The sequence below is a fragment of the Cibotium barometz genome, chromosome 53 (genome assembly GCF_041138505.1).
Source record: "Cibotium barometz isolate CiBa-2024 chromosome 53, ASM4113850v1, whole genome shotgun sequence".
In the NCBI taxonomy this organism is placed as follows: domain Eukaryota; kingdom Viridiplantae; phylum Streptophyta; class Polypodiopsida; order Cyatheales; family Cibotiaceae; genus Cibotium; species Cibotium barometz.
In genome coordinates this window covers 29,675,463-29,688,365 of record NC_141098.1, presented here as the reverse complement: position 1 = coordinate 29,688,365, position 12,903 = coordinate 29,675,463, and the positions used below count along the sequence as shown (strand labels likewise).

The window sequence follows — 12,903 nt, the reverse complement described above, 5'->3', positions numbered from 1 at the left end:
TACATCCCTTGCATCTATGTATGCAAGTACTGCAGAAGAGCCACTTGATCAGCCAGGCCAAAAATAGAGAGAGAGACCCATCAATAATGTAAAATAGGAGTGTTTGAAGAAAAGGTCATTCAAGCAGAAGGCTGTACTCGAGACATGCAGCCTTGGTACAATGTGCTCAGTGAGAGTGCAAAGTACTTGAGTATGGAAAATGCTGGTATGAGACACCATCAGCCCTATCAAAAGGTGTGTTGCAAATGAATGTTTCCTGCAGACTTCTCTCAAGAGAACATTTGTTACAACCGCCTTCTCTCTACACACAACCCAAAACTACCTAGAATTAGCATTTCTCAGTGTTTCCCTCTGGTTCCTCTGCCAGAACAGCCATGTTTCTTTCCCTTCTTTCAGTCTGATAGTACATATAGGAAGCTTCACTTCACTTTTAATGAACACCTACAAAGCTGTTCATGTGTGCAAGAGTTTTCTCATTTCAAAGCTTGCCCAACCCAAGCCCTTTCAATGGGCAGCAGATCATCTGTAAAGACCCTATAAAAACTTCCAAGAAGAAGAACTGCATATCTCTTATTTTAGAAAATAATGTGTACAACACAAAACATGACAACACAGCTTTGTGTTAATCTTATAGTACCATCTAAAACCTACTGAAAAACCTTGTCCATGTGATGTTTAAAAAAAGGAATCAATCCAAAGACTCCACATTAAAATAACCATGAAAGGTCACACCTAAAGAACACCAACTTTGCAGTTCCTTGAGTCACTTTTTCGGAGATCTTGGGACAATCTTCAATTTTCAAGGATTCCAACTTATAGGAACCCATGAAGGCAGCAAGTCCCTCATCAGAGATTCCAAGGCACTTGGACAATTTCAAGTGTTTCAAGGAAGGCAGATGCCTTATGAGCTGCATGCCATCATCACTAACCTCTTGACACTGAATCAACTCAAGGGTTTCAAGAGAGTGCGCAACGCAGAGTGCTTCCATCCCATGGTCATTGAAGGCGTAAACCCTATCCAGAACCAGAGCCTTGAGCACAGAGCACCCTTCCACCAATGCTAGAATGCCTGCAAGTGAAAAGCATGGCACAAATGGGTAGCATCCGTCTGCGAATGAGATTGATACTTCTTCTAAGAGCTCACAGTACTTTGCGATCGCCTTCAGGCTCTCATCAGTCAGCTGTGGCGAGTAATTGGCTGGCACCGACAGCGAGAAATCTGATGGGCACCTTAATGAGAGGTATCGCAGCCCAGTGCTGCTCTTCGCGAGGCCAATAAGATCCCGGTCTCTGAGACCCATGCACATGTCAAGATGCAAGCTTGTTAAGACTCTGCATTTCGGCAAGATACACCCTAATCCTCGATTCGGGCTGATTAGGCAATTGATGAGCCTTAATTCTTGAAGTGTCTCACAGTTGATCTCTTGCACGTGCCATCCATCAAGTGCCAGGTGCCCATAAGTCTTCATGTATCTGTGATTTACATCCACTTGGAACTGAAACTTCCGGAGGCGGCTCCACGCATGCCCAAGCCTGGAAAGGTCGCCCTCGCTGATGCCCTTACATTGGCAGATGGCAAGATCCTCAATTTTCTCAAGGCGCCCAAGGAAGTAGAGCCATTCAGCACTGTTGACATGCAGGCAAAGGGTGAGGTGCAGCAAGGAGAGGTTCTTGCAGCCAGTGACAAGCGACAGGAGGCCGCGGCCGGTGATACTCGGTGCAAAATTTAGCTTGAGTGCTTGAAGCCCTTTTAGGGAAGCCAGGTTTCCAAGACCCACGTCAGTGATGAAAGTGCAGAACCTTAGCCCTAATTCTCTGAGACTAGGGCAAAGCGTGGCGATAATCTTGAGCCCATTATCATCTAATTGCTTACCGAACTTGGCCATCCATCCGGCATAATCTACTTCGATCTTAAAGAGGTAGGGGAACCTTGTGCAGAGAGATGAAAGAGCAAAATCAACAGGGTGCAGGCCGCACCTTACCTTGATGGCATGCCTGTGCTTCCTCTCCAGCTCGTAAAACCTCCTGCTCACCAGAGCTACTGCGTTGAAATCCGATGTGATCCGCAGACGCGAGAAGATGAGCCATAGCAGATGGTCCGGAAGCTCATCCATGCCCCTAGGAGATTCAAAAACCTCCATTTCCCTGGCAGCTGCTGCGATGGCGACGTTGCTGTGGAGTGAGATAAAACCCTAATCCTAGTCAAGCCCTAAAATTTGCTTCATTTCTGCAGAAACAGGGAAGGGATGCGGAGAGAAAACCCCAATCACAATCCGGCTCTGGAGAGAACCTCATATCAATCCAGCAGGCGAGCTTCCTGCTGATAATACGGCAAACTGAGCCCACCATTAGAGCTTCAACTGCGCACCGCTGTTGAAATGATGCGGAACAGAGTTTTGCTTGCCGTGTGGTTCAAAATACTGCTGTATGTATACGAATCAGCACCGTTGACTTCACTGAGGAGGATTCCCATAGGACTGTGATGAAAGAGAGATGCTAAACCCTAAACCTTTCTTCTCCATTCTTACTAAAAAATATCTTCCCATATTAGAAGTTTATATATATATATATATATGTGTGTGTGTGTGTGTGTATATTATATATATATAATATATATACACACACTGTATCTCCATATTGATTCTTACTAAAATATCTTCCCAAATTAGAAGTTAATATATATTGTTCTTTAGTAACTCTCTTTATTTAAGGGGGCCTTCACAACCGTCCGCCCGGAGTGCCTGGATGGTAGGGCTGTCCGCCCCCGAGGCAATTCACACAAGCAGAGACATACACATTATAGGCGGGCCCATCACATGTCTATGATTGGCCTAGTGGTAAATCTATTGGGTGGGACAGACGGTCGCAAGGGTTCGACACCCAGTAGGAACGATTCATGGCGTATCTTTTGGTGGACACATTTCCATCCGGCCTTTTCATGCCGCCTGCAAAATTTTGAAAAATGCGTCCGTGACTTGTAAAGTTCCCCTACCTGATTGGTCCAAGTAGGATAGCACCCCTTACAAACTTTTTGGGTGGATGGTTGTGAAACCCGGATGTGTGTGTGTATAGAGCCGTGTTAGAAAAAAAAATAAAAACTGTGTGTTGAGAGACACTTGCCCTTACCCTTAGCTTATAACCCTCTGTGTGTTTGTAAAGATGGATGAGGTGAGGTGTAGGCAACAAGGAGACGTGGCAAGAAGGTGAAGCATGAATACTCGCGAAGGGACTCGAAGTTGTGCATACGTCGTATAAGGCCATTTGCTAGTTGTCCTGATAGCAAGGAATGAATACAACTATTACTTGATACACTCACCATTACAAAAAGGATGAATATAAATATTGCTCCCATTACAAAAGGATGATCCATTGATTACTACACCCATCACAAAAAAGGATGAATATATTACTCCCATTACAAAACTTGCGGTGGCACCACCAAAAGCCACTTCAACACCAAATTCCTCCCTTAGGATGCCAATGCTACACCCATTGAATATATATACTCCGATGACAAAACTTGTGATGGCACCAAAAAGCCACTTCAACAATGCTACACCCATTGAATATAAAATCACATGTAGGGAGCTTGGATAAATTCCATGGACAACTCAATATCCTCAATACTCCTCCCATGACAAAACTTGTATGGCACCAAAAAGTCATTTCAACACTAGATTCCTCCCTTAGGATCCCAATATGTAAACTTTTACTCTCTCTCTCTCTCTCTCTCTCTCTCTCTCTCTCTCACACACACACACACACACACACACACACATTAGAAAAATATACTCCCATTAGAAAATTTGTGAATATATAAATATACTCCCATTACAAAAAGGATGAATATATATACTCCCATCACAAAATTTGTGAATACATATATGTCCTCCCATTACAAAAAGGATGAATATATATACTACCATTACTAAACTTTTGATGGCACCAAAAAGCCACGTCAACCCTATATTCCTCCTTTAAGAACCTAATATATAAACTTGTACTCTCTCTCTCTCTCTCTCTCTCTCTCTCCATTTACCTAGCTATGGCATTAGGTAAGCATATATTTTATGTGATGGAGCCTAGTAGAGCTACAAAAGTGAGCTGTAGACGAAGGGATCAATAAACCCAAAAGGGTACATTCCTTTAGGGATTAAGGTTACAAAAGTTATAAAAGTGCAATCAAGCCCCTAATTCTACTGGGTTCCAAGATGCACAAAAATAGTAAACGAGAGCATCAACATGTTAACCCCATTTTGGGATTAACAAAAGCACTCCCTACTACACCCAAGAGTAGCCATAAGTGTCATGAAAAGACACTATAAAGTTGTAAAGATTATGAGAAAAGGTGGCCAATGACCTAGCTTATTAGTAGTTACTTTTAAATTTTGGGCACCCAATTGTGAATAAGGGCCAGTTGTATACAAGACACTTTCTCATAATAATGAAAAGCCACAATTCCCCTTTGTGCTAAGTGAGTTCTTGCTATCTCCTTGGTCTCTTGCTCTTGTGTATGTGTCTTAGAGAGAGAGAGAGAGTTGAGAGGAGATACTTGCTTGCTCCTAGTACATGTGCCTTTCTATATGTGCCTTTCTATGCTTTGTGAGAGATTGTAGAGAGTGAGAGAGGTGTGTCCTTGCAAGGAGGTGTAGCAAACCTCTTGTTGATAGCAAGAGGGAGGCTTGACATAGCAACCACTGGTGGAGCTTCGAGTTCATGGAGATCCTAGGCTTGGAAGCAAGGTAAGTATCCCACAATAGTTGTTGTCTATTTCAATACTTGCATGAATGAGAGAGAGTTCTTGAAAGGGTAGAAATCATCCATAACATTTGTGAGGGAACAATCTTGCTTCTTCCATCTTCTTAGAGCACTCAACTCCTTCCTTGCATGCTTAAAAACTCTACATTTTCAGTTTTGGTGAAGTTCTGTGTGAAGAGTTGAGTGGATAAGGTTGCTACAGAATGGTGAAAAGTATGGTAGAAGTTTGATTTTTTTTTTGGTTGTTTTTGGTTAAAAATTTGGTTTGTGAGTACTTGGCAAGCATGGAGGGAAGCAATCCAATCAAATTTTTATTTGATTTATGTGTTTGCAACATTTTTGCTTTTTCACATGAAAAATCAGGGTGGTGTGCTTACAACATTTTTTCTTTTTCACGCGAAAAACCAGGGTGGCGTACTTGCAGCAATTCTTCCTTTTCACATGAAAAACTAGGGTGGTGTGCTTTATCGCCTCTTTTTTTTTTACAAAATCATAAAATTTATAAAAAATACTGTTGTTTGAGTCTTGCTAAGGTTTCCACTACCTTAGCTATGGTAAGCAAGCTCAAACTGTGAGCAAGTAATTGGACCCCCCCCCAAATATGATCAAAGACAAAACTGGTTTTTCATACCCGAGAGTTTTTCACCACGGCTGTGAACAACTAGAGAACTTCATGCGTCTTGAATATCACTCCATGATTTGAGGGATTGCCTTGCCCCAAAAGTAGAAGTTCTTATTCTTGAAATCTTATCCTCTTATCTTTTTTTAGTGTAAACCATAGTTTTTCACACGATCATGAGCAGTTTGAGTTTTTCATGCATGACTATCTCCTAGATATTCATGCCATGAGTTTCTTAAGAAAACCATGCTACAATAGATTCATCTATTGAGGTTGTTAAGAGGACTACATAATCTAGATTGATTGTTTAAGCTCATTGCAAGTGAATTTAAGCTCATTGTTGCAAGCGAATTTAATCCTCCCAAAAGAGCAAACAAATTTGGTGTGAAAAAACCAAGATTTTTCACGACTGTAAATTTCTTGAGAAAATCATGCTAAAATTATTTCATTTGTTTGGATTACTAAGGTGACTAAAGATTAGACCTTAACTGTTAAAATCCATTGATAAAGAAATTACATTCAAAAGATCAAGTCCACTTGTGGCATGAAAAACCATAGTGACTATCTCCAGTTACTCACACGTGACTATCTCTAGTTACTCACACGTGACTATCTCTTGGTTATTCATGCAATGATTATCCTTTGGAATAGCTCAATTTTGTGGATGGTGGTTAGTCTATACTAGTCCATGTTATCACCTTGAATTGGAAAGATAAGTGAAGTTTTTTAGAATCTGTGAAAAACTAGAGTTATTCACATCATGATGAATAACTCGGCTCTTGGGTAACCAGAGGCTCATAAATAAAAAAATCAGGTCTAGGCATTAAGATTTGGCCTGTTGAAACATATTTACATGCACTTGAGATTTGAAAAGATTTTAGGAGACAAACTACTTGGAGGATAGTGCATCTAACTACTAAGGATCTTCCTACAAAATAAGTATTAGATCCAATCCTTCAACTACTAGCACATCAAAGTGTGTTTGTTTGGAAAGGTTTGAATCCAAGTGACACCAATAGTGAAGAATCCATAGAAGAAGCTCAAATGATTGATGAGCAAGTGGAGGAGAGGGTTTCAAGCTTCCCCACAATATCCGACAGTATGTAAACATTGCCAAAGGTCTCACTCAGCCGACAAGGGTTGCACAATAAGCAATCCTCAAAGGTTCCCAACAGGAAGAGAAGTTTCACAAGTAGCACCTCCCTTACATAATTTTGTATAGGGGAAAACCTTTACCTATCATAATGAGAAAATTGCTTTCACTCCTAGGATTAAGAGGGATGCGACGAAAGGCATCAAAAGGATTGGAGAGACCTTTTTCTCAACGAGTGAAGAGATGGAGTAGAAATGAAATTCGCAGAGGCCCAGAGGTAAATGCAAATCTTAAATCAAAGGAAATAAGAACTAGATGTGAGAAGGGCCTTAGCAGAATAGAGAAACATGGAAAGAATGCACCTCCCTTACAAGTTTCACAAAAGTAGCACCTCCCTTACTAGGAAGAGAAGTTTCACAAGTAGCACCTCCCTTACATAATCTTGTATAGAGGGAAACCTTTGCCTATCCTAATGAACAAATCTCTTTCACTCCTAGGATTAAGAGGGACGCCGATGGAAGGCATCGTAAGGATTGGAGAGACCTTTTTTTCGACAAGTGAAGAGATGGAATAGAAATGAAATTCATAGTAGCCCAGAGGCAATGCAAATCTTAAATCAAAGAAAACAAGAACTAGATGTGAGAAGGGCCTTAGTAGAATAGAGAAACATGGATAGAGCCACACATCTAGCCCTTGCACAAGCGTTGGTATAGAGGATGCCAACCTTAGAGCCAGTCCGGGAGGATCCCAAGGGATCATCGGAAATAGCTACCCTTAGAGCCAATCTGAGAAGATCCAAAGGGAGAATGGGAACAACTACCCTTCACGAGTTAGGAGGACCCAATCTAAAAAAAGAGGGAGAATCTAAAGAACAGTTCTATACCAAGGAGGACATTAATAGGACGATGATTGATCCCGAGTTCCTCACATACATGTAGTTAGTGCTATTATAAGAACAAGAAAGGGTTCCCTAGGGGAAGATAGGATGATTATTGATCCTGATTTCCTCACATACATGCAATCAGTGCTATTAAAAACAAGAACAAGAAAGGGTTCCCCTGGGGGAAAGATAGAATGATGATTGACCTCGAGTTCCTCCCATACATGCAATGAGTGTTTGTTTACAAGAATACGAAAAGGTTCCCCTGGGGGAAGATACACTGAATAGGGGAGTCGCACCTTTTCTCAAGAACTTAGCCTGGAGAAGAGTATCATTAAGAAATCAACCCAGGGAGGGGGAAGATGCACTAAATAGGGAAGTTGTACCTTTTCTCATGATCTCAGCTAGAGAAGAGTATCATCAAGAAATCAACCCAAGGAGGGGGAGAGGAATACCACATTTCATAGAACAAAGGGAGAAGAATACCACATTTCATAGAACAAAGGGAGAAGAATACCACACTTCACATAACCAACTTATGAGCTAGCCCCAAACTTAACTATAAGTACCCCGACTGAATACCACACTTCACAGAACAAAGGAAGATGAATACCAAACTTCACATAACCAACTTATGAGCTAGCCCCAAACTTAACCATAGTTACCCTAGCTGATTTGTTAAGGATGGCAACAAAAATAGGAAGGGGGTGGCAAGGGAGTTGGAGTGCCCAAGTTCATGCCCCAAGGCAAAACACCATGAAGCCATACCACATTGCAAAACTCATGCAAACCTTCAATGTAGATGGTGATCCCATCCAACACATGGAAATCTTTGAGTCCATTGGTGAAACATGTGGACCCATTGATGAGCTGACAAAGATCCATTCATTTTCTATAACATTGGGTGGGAAGGCACGCCAATGGCACATGACTAAAGCCTGAGGATAAGGTCAATTTTACTCAGTTTAAGAATGTATCTGTGCCAAGCTTTATAAGAAACAATGATACGGGGAGCCCAGTGGTACATCTCTACAACATCAAGCAACAAGAGCATGAGTCTATGAGGGACTATGAACATTTGAAATCTCGATGTAAGCTTTGGGAGAGGCTAACCAACATGCTTCTGAAAAAGGGAGTATGAGATCCAAGAACGCATGACTATCTACTCTTATCAAGACTAGCTACATTGGATTTGTACTACAAGATGGCCATTGAATTTGAAGATAACATGTTGGAACCAACCCATCCTGAAGAGAATAAGACTCCATCTTTGGTTGTGCCATCTTAGGTGTCAGGTCGATAGCATGACTCAGACACTAGCGAAAGGTAAGTAAATAACATTATTTGAATTGACATCAATCATCCTAAAAAAAGTCAAGTTAAAAGAGGTAAGGGAACCTCCAAACAATGTACACCTTTACCCAAGGAGAGATCTAGTTTGGTGTTTAATATACAGACAAAACTATAAGAGTAGGGAGTGCATCCTATCTGTGACCCAAACCAATTCTGAACATTGCAAATGCTTGTTGGGGAGCCATGATACGTCCATGTGGTGCTCACAACCCCTAGTGCAAATGCCGATAGCTAGGCCAACCCTTTACCAACACCACCAGTATAACATACTAGAAATCAAGGACCACCACAAACACAAGGACAAAGTTATGCATGGGGAATGTTATAGGGGGTACTCGACGTACCTTTACCACCACCAGTCCTAACACCTCAACCACCTCCACAGAAGATCTCACCTATCATGTTTTTCTTGAAGGACCACTAGAGAAAAGTGAGTATCCTCACATGAGTCAAAGCTAAATCACGACTATTATGAGGAGCCACATGATATTGTGCCCAATTTTTACATTATGCAAGGAGCTACGCCAGTGTCCACATTTCAAACCTCTATCCAATGGAAGGTAAGAGAAATGAATAAAATAGCTCAGGGGTCCCTTTGTAATGTTATCATTATCAACAAGGACCTCATCGAGAGTGGCAGAGTGCCCACTCAAAATGGTTGCTTCTACTTAGCACAACAAGCTCCTCACCAAGCAATAATTCCTCCAATATTTACATGTACAAAGTGTGGAGTAGACCATCTCATCAAGGATTGTTTATACAAGTTAAGTGACAACTTCCACTAATCTTGTAATAAGCCTTCGCTTGATAAGTATACAATCTGGACGAATAGTGGCCCACTAATGTGTTAACCCAAGCCCACACCCACCAGTTGAACAAAGAAGTGGATGTTCATCAGTTAACGACCTTTATCTTTAAAAAAGATAGGAGAAGACGACCAAAGAGGGCAAAGGTAAATTAGATGAATGGACTATAGAGATAGGATCAATAGGATCTAGCCAAGATAGCATCCCAAACAGAAACCTCTTGAATAAACAACCCTAGTAAGGCTAGTGACCCCAAAGGAGGTTGGAGAATATCCTTACACTGAAAACAAGCATGCATGTGGGAGATCATCCTCTATTCTAGTTGCAGGTCCTTTTCTCACAGTGTTTGTCAAGTCAAATTCCAAAAGTGATAGAAACCATCGAGTAATCTGTCCCATCGTGCAAGGCTTGTTGACAAGATATAACAATGCCTCGTGGTCCACAAAGCATATAAATTTATTGGCCAAAAGGTAGTGTCTTTACTTTTTCACACCATCATAAACCGTGGCCAATCCTTTTCTTTTTGTAATTGTATAATTCATCTCTACTTCATTAAGTCACCTACTGGCAAAACAAATAGGGTAGTCCAATTTGTGTTCCCTTGGTTGTGCCAATACACAACCAATGGACAAATTTGAAGCATCAATCTACACATGGAAGATTATGTCCTAGTTTGGGGATTTCATGATAGGTGCAGTTGCTAAAGCCCTCTTTAGTTCATCATCATACACTTGCTAACATTCCTCAATCCATTTAAAGACTACCAAATAGTCTAAATAATGGCCTTGCAATCTCCGTATAGAATACAATGAACCTTTTTTATAGTACCCAAAATGTCCCATCATGAACCTCGTTGGTGGAGGTAATTCCAAAATCAATTTAAAACTGCTCTCATCTGTGGAATTACCATTTTTATACATAATGTGTCCCAAGATAGCCCCATGCTTCACCCAAATTGGCATTTCAAAGGATTTAAAGGTATTTGATACAATTAACACCTTAGAAATGCTTTTGTTAAGCAAGCCATGTTGTCCTTCCACTTCGAATGAGCACACAAATTTTCAATGAATACTTTCAACCACTTCTGCACGTAGTCCTTAATGATGTGGACGTGAGCTACTAAAATGTTGATGGGGCATTGGTTATTCCAAAGGGTATAATCTGATAGGCAAAAGTGCCACCCATAGTGGTGAATGTTGTTTTGTGCTGCTCTTCAGGTGCAATGGACACTCCGTTATAACTAGAGAAACCATCCTAGAAGCTGAAGGCTTCCTCACCAACAACTCTCTCTAAAATGTTTTAGAATACAACAATGGAAATGATCTTTACTCATGGCCACACGCACTCACAACTTTCTATTTTCCTTTGGCATGCTGATAATGGGTGATACCCGATCAATGTGATTGATTTCATAAATGAATCATGGAGAAACAATAAATTTGTCAAAATTTCTTCTTGTACAATGGTTGAATACTTAGGATAGGTCTTTGCCTTGTTGGTCTTGATCCTTCAATGATAGGGATTGTGTGTGCAGTAATCCCTTCATGTTTGTGTATTTCTAGACAAAGCGATCCTTAAACCCTTTTAATAGATCCGCAAGCTCTCTTTCCTCATCTGGAGTCAAATCTTAGAAATGAACACTTGTTTGGGCTCCTACTCCTCCCTAGGCTCAGCTAAGTCTACCTCCTTGACTTTCGTGGGGGTTCGTCATATGAAACACCTTCTTTCTCTATGGTAAACAACTATTTAATCATCCAATGTATATGCTTTATAGTGCGCAAGAACTAGTCTTAGGTTTATTCCACCATCTTCTTTTGCCTTGGTTTGGGCTAAAATCTTCTTGGCTTCTCATTTAGCTTTCGCTAAGGCTCTATTTCTCCTATGTCTTTTTGATCTAGAAAGCCACGGCTTAACCTTCTTTGGAGATTAGGGTCTCTCTTGTGCCTTACCAAAGATAGCGACTTTTTCCAATTTCTTGCTCCCATTATTTGAAAACTCGCCATCTCTATCAAAAAATTTTAATGCAAGTATCAATTGTAGAAACTACTATAAGGAGTGCAAGGCCATGTACACCACTTTATCTACTCATACCAGTTGTTGTGAAGAAGGTGGCAGAACACCGAAGAAGTGAAGTGCCTTGTGCCATTGCGCATGTGTAGTACACAAGAATAACAAACAAGAAGAGGAGAAGAATCTCAATGAGGATAAATCTAAGGACACAAAGGAATAATGACATAGAAACTGGTGTCCTAGCAAAGGAGTCAAAGGAGTCAACAAGCTCATATTCAAGCTCATAGAAACTGGTGTCCTAGCAAAGGAGTCAAAGGAGTCAACAAGCTCATATTCAAGCTCATAGAAATTGGTGTCCTAGCAAAGGAGTCAAAGGAGTCAACAAGCTCATATTCAAGCTCGTAGAAACTGGTGTCCATGCACATTTGTAGCCTCAACGTATCTTAGCCACCACATTGGGGTATCTATCCATTTACTCAGTAACATGTTACGTCTAGATTGATAATGCTTTTGCCTTAACCATTTTCTAATGCGCTTCCCTTTTAGTGATGATTTGCTATTAGAGCTTGTTAACAACTTTGATTCTGAAGCGTCAACAACAACAATCCCAACTCTTATCATGAAGATAGAAGTCAAAGGATCTTGCTTTGTTGAGTCCAAGTCAATGTACTTCATACCCCCCTCCCTCCCCGACTAGGGAGTACATCAATTGTTGACAACACATGTATCTAGTTTTCACTAAAATCTAGAGGAGGAAGAGATGCATACACCATATCTTCCTCTCCTTCTTATCTAGAACAATTTTTGGTTCACACACTTGTACTAATGTGATGTGGTCAGTGGTAATAAACTCATTTCCAAAGAGGTTACCCTCCACTGGATGAGTCTTCCATGTTTGTAGGCCTACCTTGAGAACTTGGGCGTCTTTTCATAAATAGACTTGATATAAGGCCCAAGCATGCACCAACCTGGCCCCCCTTATGAAAGGTATGCCTAGTATCACATCATATGAATTTGGTTGGTGCAAGAAATTCATCACTAAAACGTGTTTTCAGTTTGATCCGTTTTTTGTAAGACTCCCATGGGTCTTACTAATGTTCCATCGGCAAATCTATTTGCTCTAAGGATGATTTTGACCATTTTTCCTAGCATTGTTTTATAATGATACTCACTCCTGCTCCACCATCTAGGATTGCAGTTGCTTGATATCTGTTATGGTAGATAGAATGATAGCTTTTTTGTCATCATTCTCATAGTAATATCCCAATTGATTGATCGAAATATGGATGAATCTAGGAGCATTACTATTCTCTCTCAAATGTTGTGAGGCATCGATCTCTAGTTCATTTCTTGGTTTAGCATGTGGTTTTGAAGTTCCCTCGAT

General features: G+C 40.8%; 1 pseudogene across 1 annotated transcript; it reads right to left on the bottom strand.

Moving 5' to 3' along the window:
• Nucleotides 1-551: 551 nt before the first annotated feature.
• Nucleotides 552-2,524, bottom strand: LOC147608509 (F-box/LRR-repeat protein 14 pseudogene; annotated as a pseudogene). Its single transcript, XR_015264462.1, has one exon. The product of XR_015264462.1 is annotated as an F-box/LRR-repeat protein 14 pseudogene (transcript).
• Between the last annotated feature and the right edge of the window lie 10,379 nt (nucleotides 2,525-12,903).